The sequence below is a fragment of the Octopus bimaculoides genome, chromosome 16 (genome assembly GCF_046866305.1).
Source record: "Octopus bimaculoides isolate indiv1 chromosome 16, ASM4686630v1, whole genome shotgun sequence".
NCBI classification, from domain to species: Eukaryota; Metazoa; Mollusca; class Cephalopoda; order Octopoda; family Octopodidae; genus Octopus; species Octopus bimaculoides.
Genome location: NC_142943.1, coordinates 7,171,548 through 7,179,627, shown reverse-complemented (window position 1 = coordinate 7,179,627; position 8,080 = coordinate 7,171,548). Strand labels below are relative to the sequence as shown.

At 34.0% G+C, this 8,080-nt stretch overlaps 1 protein-coding gene across 1 annotated transcript in view; it reads left to right on the top strand.

Annotated features, from left to right (window-relative positions):
• The first annotated feature begins 2,840 nt into the window (after positions 1-2,840).
• LOC106874799 (uncharacterized) overlaps positions 2,841-8,080 on the top strand; it is a 14,522-nt gene continuing 9,282 nt past the window's right edge. The window contains exon 1 of the mRNA XM_089364068.1: positions 2,841-2,974. The gene's annotated coding sequence lies outside the window, so the exon portion shown is untranslated. The remainder of the gene's footprint in view (positions 2,975-8,080) is intronic.

The window sequence follows — 8,080 nt, the reverse complement described above, 5'->3', positions numbered from 1 at the left end:
AGTGGTCTTTTGTTGCCCTACTTTCTTTTCCACTAGAAGTTGATTGTTACTTACCAGGTGATTATATAACTTTTCTGCCAAGCGACCAATCGAAAGTGTCCTCATAAGTGGTAAACAAGTCATAAAAATTTGATAACAATTTACTTTGCAAGGGGTCCATTTCTTATATTCTTCCTGTACCAACTTGGGGCATTCTGTCACAATGTGTGTGCTACTGTCTCATTCCATCATTCCAAGTTCCACAAGCTCTACATTTTTTCTGGCATATTCTCTCCATATATATTTTTTCTCAAATTGTTTGTTTTTATCGCTTGGTCTTGGGCTGCTTCAATCAGACTCTGTTTCTTTTTATAATTGTCCCTTTTTTTAACCAAGCCCAGGATTTTGTTCCACATACGTCTTCAGTGGCTCTCCAAAACTGACCATGCAGAGATTTCTCTTCGTTCTGTCTGACGTGCTCACTTTGTATTCCTTCTTCTCCTTTTCTCCTATTAGGCTCTTCATCACCTGTTCTTTAACAACCTACACACATTCTTCTACTGCTATTAAGCCTCTTCCACCCTGGTCTCTCCTCAAGTACAACCTGTTGGTATCAGCTTTCGGATAGTAGGCTCAATGCATCATCAACAACTTGCTAGTTTTTCTGTCAAGTTTCTGGTCGTCTATAATTCCAACTCCATATCTGATTAAGGGTACTGCTCTTGAATTTATTACTTCAATGAGATTTTTGGAATATCATTTTTATTGAGTGAGAGAGCAGTGCATGCCATCAATATGACACCGGAGTAAAATATACAAAGCCCAGTACACCCATCATCACTACCATATGTGAGTGACATGGTGATCTCATATCAAGATAAGCAGTGCATGACCTTGCAGGTGGGGCCCTATTGTTATTGTTATTATTATTATTAGCAATATTTTGACTGTCTTTACATTCTGAGTTCAAATTCCACTGAGGTTGACTTTGCCTTTTATCCTTTCAGGGTCGATTAAATAAGTACCAGTTACACACTAGGGTCAATGTAATCCGTTTAATCCCTTTGCCTGTCCTCTATTTTAGCCCCCTGTGGGCAATAAAGAAATAAATTATTATTGTTATTATCATCATTATTATTATTAGAAACAAAAAAAAAAAGAGGAGTGACATTCTTATCAAGTGAAAGATATTTCAACAGGTTCAAAAAATAAACCTGTCAATCAACTTCATTTTGGTATTATTTATAGAATTGAGGTCACTCCTCCAGAAAGTATAGAAGCAACGGCACTCTTCTTTTTTTTTTTTTCCCCTTCTATATTTCCTGGAAGAGTAAGCTCAATCCTATAACTATTAACCAAAATTAAGTAGGTTGACAGGTTCATTGTTTTGAACCTGTGGAAGACACACGAAATGTCGAAATATTGTTCACTTGATAACAATGGCACTCTTTTTTTTTTTTTCTTTTTTTGCTTCTATACTTTCTGGAGGAGTAACCTCAATCCTATAAATATTATTATTATTATTATTATTGAGGTGTTAGCAATAGAATGGTAGCATTATAGCAGATAATGGTATAAATGGTAGATTACCATAAATTGTACTCCTGGAAGAGTACTAGACTGTACTCACTAGATAGAATACATGTACTTGACCATCTTCATGCACTTGATAATTCTACTCAGTTTTACAGTGCGTACATATTTCTCTAATGGTCAGAGGCAGCAATTATTGTGTTAGGCAGTCCGGATCAAACTGACCTGTGACCGGCTACCTCCTAGACACAAACAATGCAGGAAATTCTACCAAGTTGCTTGATTTATAAGAAATGACAGCCAAATTTACTCTAATTACACCCTACCATTGTTTAACAGTCATCACATAACTAAATGACTGTTGTTTAATCCAGATCATGTACAGTCTAGCAGAACTATAAAACATTTGAAAAGACCATCCTGTCTTTGATTTTTTCCTCAGCATAGGCGCAGGAGTGGCTGTGTGGCAAGTAGCTTGCTTACCAACCACATGGTTCTGGGTCCAGTCCCACTGTGTGGTACCTTGGGCAAGTGTCTTCTATAGCCTCGGGCCAACCAAAGCCCTGTGAGTGGATTTGGTAGATGGAAACTGAAAGAAGCCCGTTCTATATGTGTGTGTGTGTCTGTGTTTGTCCCCCCAACATCGCTTGATAACCAATGCTGGTGTGTTTACATCCCCGTCACTTAGCGGTTCGGCTAGAGGAACTGATAGAATAAATACCGGGCTTACAAAGAATAAGTCCTGGGGTTGATTTGATTGACTAAAGATGGTGCTCCAGCATGGCTGCAGTCAAATGACTGAAACAAATAAAAGAATAATGTATCTAGCACTACATTAACCCATCTGTCCTTCCTTTCTTAAAGCAGGAAAGTGTGGTTTGAGGGATGCTTGACTGCTATTTCAAGCAGAGTCAGCAACCACATAGAAATAGCTTTGTTGGCTCTCTAATTTAATCGTAGTCTTTGTTGTTGTGGTCAGTTTATTTTGTAGTCTGAGCTGGTGCTTCCAAATCATACAAATGACAAATTGGTCAGATAATATCCATTAGTCTCGGTTGGTCATGTTGGGGAATTCGAACAAACTGTAATGACAATTGTTTCTGGTAGGACCCTATGATGAAGGTGCCTGAGGACTTTGTCCCCAGACCCTCCCAGGAAAAGCAAGCAGAGTAGATGGATGGATTACAATCAGATTTTTAATTGTGGACAATCCTTTCGTTAATTCCTTAGCAGTAGTAATAGTAGTAGCGGTTCCTCAAATCTACTGCTAGTATTTGTGTGTGTGTGCACATTGATTTGTCTATGTCTACCTACTTTACAGAATGCCGTCAAATGTGTTATAGCTGCCAATACACCATCACCCCAACCAAACAAGGTATAGAGTGTAGCGAGCATTTCAACGAAACATCAAAAATGTACAGATGTTCACTTTCTTGTCTCATAAGAACTTTGAGAAACACAGGTAAGTTAAGTGCTTCTCATTCATTTCATCTAATATAATAAATACGAATGTCAGTGTGTCACACTTTTTCAACTTTACTCCTAGAGGCTGCAGCTCAACATATCATGCCATTTTGGAATCAGGCCAACTCTGTTATTTCCCTTCGTCAGCGTCCGATAGCCCTGAAAGCCGGGTCCGTTCGTGCTACAGATCACGATGAGAGGGATAACTTCCCTTGGCAAAACAAACAGGACACAGAAGTGTGTCGATAAGCCAGCTGAAGGAGATGTCCTCCTGGGGCTAAAAGTAACAGTAACATCCACCCCTCGGGGTCAGCCACACTTAAGTGGCAATATACTTCACTTTATAAATAAATAAATATATATATATATAAATAAATAAATATATATATAAATAAATACATATATATATAAATAAATACATATATATATAAATAAATACATATATATATAAATAAATATATATATATAACTAAATAAATATATATATACATAAATAAATATATATATATATAAAAATATATATATATATATAAAAATATATATATATATAAAAATATATATATATATAAAAATATATATATAAATATATATATATATATATATAAATATATATATATATATATAAATATATATATATATATATAAATATATATATATATATATAAATATATATATATATATATATAAATATATATATATATATATAAATATATATATATATATATATAAATATATATATATATATATATAAATATATATATATATATATATAAATATATATATATATATATATAAATATATATATATATATATATAAATATATATATATATATATATAAATATATATATATATATATAAATATATATATATATATATAAATATATATATATATATATATATATATATATAAATATATATATAAATATATATATATATATATATAAATATATATATATATATATATATATATATATATATATAGATAAATATATATAAATATAAATATATATAAATATATATAAATATAAATATATATAAATATATATATAAATATATACATATACATATATATATATATATAAATAAATATATGTATATATAAATAAATATATGTATATATAATTAAATATATATATAAATAAATATATGTATATATAATTAAATATATATATAAATAAATGAATAGATATATAAATAAATGAATAGATATATAAATAAATGAATAGATATATAAATAAATGAATAGATATATAAATAAATGAATATGTATATAAATAAATATATATGTATATAAATAAATATATATGTATATAAATAAATATATATATATAAAATAAACATTTATAAATAAATATATATATATAAAATAAACATTTATAAATAAATATATATATATATAAATAAATATATATATATATAAATAAATATATATATAAATAAATAAATATATATAAATAAATAAATACATATATAAATAAATATATATATATAAATAAATAAATATGTATATAAATAAATAAATATATATAAATGAATAAATATGTATATATAAATAAATAAATATGTATAAATAAATAACTATATATATATATATATATGAATAAATAAATATATATAAATAAATAAATATATATCTATATATATATGTATATAAATATATATATATATGTATATAAATATATATCTATATATATATATGTATATAAATATATATATATATATGTATATAAATATATATATATATGTATATATATATATATAAATAAATATAAATATATATATATATGAATAAATAGATATATATGTATAAATAAATACATATATATATATAAATAAATAAATGCATATATATATAAATAAATACATATACATATATATGTAAATAAATACATATATATATATATAAATACATATAAATAAATAAATATATATATATATAAATAAAAATATATAAATAAATAAATATACATATATATAATTATATATATATATGAATATCTATATAAAATTATATAAATATATATATATATATATATATATATATATAAATAAATATATATATATATAAGTAAATAAATATATATAAATAAATTTAAATATATATATAAATAAATGAATATATTTATGATTAAATATTTACGATTTATGCATTGTTGTCTCTCAAATATTTAAAATCTACAATTAAGAGCCCTATCTACTCGCTGACGGAAGTTCATTCCTCTGTCATCCTGTCATCCTCGGCTGTCTCCCGGAACCCATATAGTGGCCTTGGCCATCCTCTCCTCTACTTTTGGGTAGCGCATTAAGTTTGAGAAATGTTTGCAGGTTGTAGGTACTGTTTTGCTTATGAATTCTTCCAATTGCAAGTTTTCTTTTCAGGTACACAACACTGCTTTTCCCCTTCCCAGGCTACAGGCCCACACCCCCAACACCCATACTGTTAGGATTGGCACTCTCAACGTCGGCACGCTGAAAGGTAGATCTGGTGAAATTGTTGAGATGCTTGAACGGAGACGCGTAGATATGTGCTGCATCCAGGAAGTAAGATGGAGAGGAGGTTCTGCGAGGTTCCTCACAGGCAAAGAACACGGGTACAAGATTTTCTGGGCAGGGAACACTGACGGGGTCGGGGGCGTAGGAATACTTCTAGCGGAGAAATGGGTGGATAAGGTAATCGAGGTCGTTAGAGTAAGTGACAGAGTACTTAAGATCAGACTAGTGCTTCATCATAGATTAGCTACTGTCATCTCAGCCTATGCACCTCAACCGGGGCTACCAGATGGTCTGAAAGACCAATTCTATGACACCCTCTTGCAAACTACCTCGTCGACGAGTGACAGGGACCTTCTCTTTGTGGCTGGAGACTTCAACGGTCATGTCGGACGTCGTGCTGGAGGCTTCCATGGCATACATGGAGGCTATGGCTTCGGTTCCCGCAACGAGGAGGGAACCAGACTGCTGGAGTTCTGTGATGCAACCGATCTTATGGTCTGCAATACCAACTTCAGGAAACCTGCCAGTCACCTAGTCACCTACCGCTCCGGCAGACACTCTAGCCAAATCGACTACATCCTCACCAGAAATAGGGAAAGAGGGCGGCTTATAAATGCCAAAACCTACCCTGGCGAAGAATGTACCCCACAACATAGATTAGTAGTTAGCGACTTTGGGATCAAGGCAAAATGGGTGCCCAGAATTAGACAGGCTTGGAGGAGAAGGGTGTGGAAGCTTAAAGACCCTGCAAACGGACAGAGACTTAGAGACAAGTTACTTGAAGCATTTAACGAAATAGAAGGGGATATAGCATCATACAACGTGGAAGACAATTGGAGATTTCTGCGGGACAACCTGTTGAAAGCCACCGACCAGATTTGTGGGTGGTGTAAGGTCCCCTCCAGACCCAGAGTAACGTGGTGGTGGAACAAGGAGGTAGACAGGGCTATTAGACAAAAGAAACAGGCTTGGAAGGACTGGAAGAACGGTGGTAGCAGGGAATTGTACCAATGTGCCAGAAGGGAGGCTAGGCGACAGGTTTATTTAGCCAGAGGGGAAGCAGATAAGGAAAGATTTGCCAATGTTCTGCGCCGTGAGGAACAAAGACTCGAGGTATTTCGTGTTGCAAGACAGTGTAGGAGAGAGAATAGTGATGTTGTAGGAGAGAAATGTGTTCGCATGGATGATGGTACGCTTGCATTAAATGAGGATGCAAAGAAAGAGGTCTGGAGATGCCACTACGATAGATTGCTTAATAAAGAGAATGAATGGGAGAAAGAGAGCCTGCCGTATGTCGACCCAATAGAGGGACCAGCTATCCGAGTTGATAGTACCAGGGTAGATAAAGCAATTAAAAGTATGAAGACAGGGAAAGCCCCCTGCCCATCAGGAATCACTGCAGAGATGCTCAAAATATCTGGCAGTGTTGGCTATAGCCTAGTCACCCGTATTACGAACCAGGTGATACACGAAGGAGTCATACCCAATGACTGGTGTAGCAGCATCATAGTCAACTGCTACAAAGGTAAAGGTGACGCTTTAGATACAAATAATTACAGAGGCATCAAGCTGTTAGATCAGGTTATGAAAGTTACAGAGAGGGTCATAGCCCAACTAATTACGGAGTGAATCAATTTAGATGAGATGCAGTTTGGGTTTGTGCCAGGTAAAAGCACTACTGATGCCTTATTTCTAGTGAGACAGTTGCAGGAGAAATACCTAGCTAAGGATAAACCTCTGTACCTGGCTTTCGTTGACATGGAGAAAGCCTTTGACAGGGTCCCCCGATCCCTTATCTGGTGGTCAATGAGGAAACTTGGGATAGAAGAATGGTTAGTGAGAGCTGTGCAAGCCATGTACAGAGATGCTGCCAGTAAGGTGAGGGTTGGAAATGAGTACAGCAATGAATTCCGGGTAGAGGTAGGGGTCCACCAAGGTTCCGTCCTCAGCCCCCTCTTATTTATCATAGTCCTCCAGGCAATCACAGAGGAGTTCAAGACAGGTTGCCCCTGGGAGCTCCTCTATGCTGATGACCTTGCCCTAATTGCGGAGTCACTATCAGAACTAGAGGAGAAGTTTCAGGTGTGGAAGCAAGGTCTAGAATTGAAGGGCCTTAGAGTCAACCTAGCTAAAACCAAAATCCTAATAAGTAGGAAGGTAGATAAAACACAAACCCCTTCAGGTAGATGGCCCTGCTCAGTATGTAGAAAAGGAGTAGGTAGTAACACTATAAGATGTACCCGGTGCAAGCTATGGACACATAAGAGGTGCAGCAACATCAAAGGCAGGTTAACTAGCAAGTTAGTTTTTGTTTGTGGCAGATGTTCAGGTGCAATAAAGACTGTAAACAAACAGGAAACAACTTCCATCTCATTCCAGGGTGAAAAACTAGAGGTAGTCGATAGCTTCCGCTATCTGGGCGACCAAGTTAGTAGTGGGGGTGGGTGCGCTGAAAGTGTAGCTGCTAGAATAAGAATAGCCTGGGCAAAGTTTAGAGAGCTCTTACCCCTGCTGGCGACAAAGGGACTCTCACTCAGAGTAAAAGGCAGACTGTATGACGCATGCGTACGAACAGCCATGCTACATGGCAGTGAAACATGGGCTGTAACT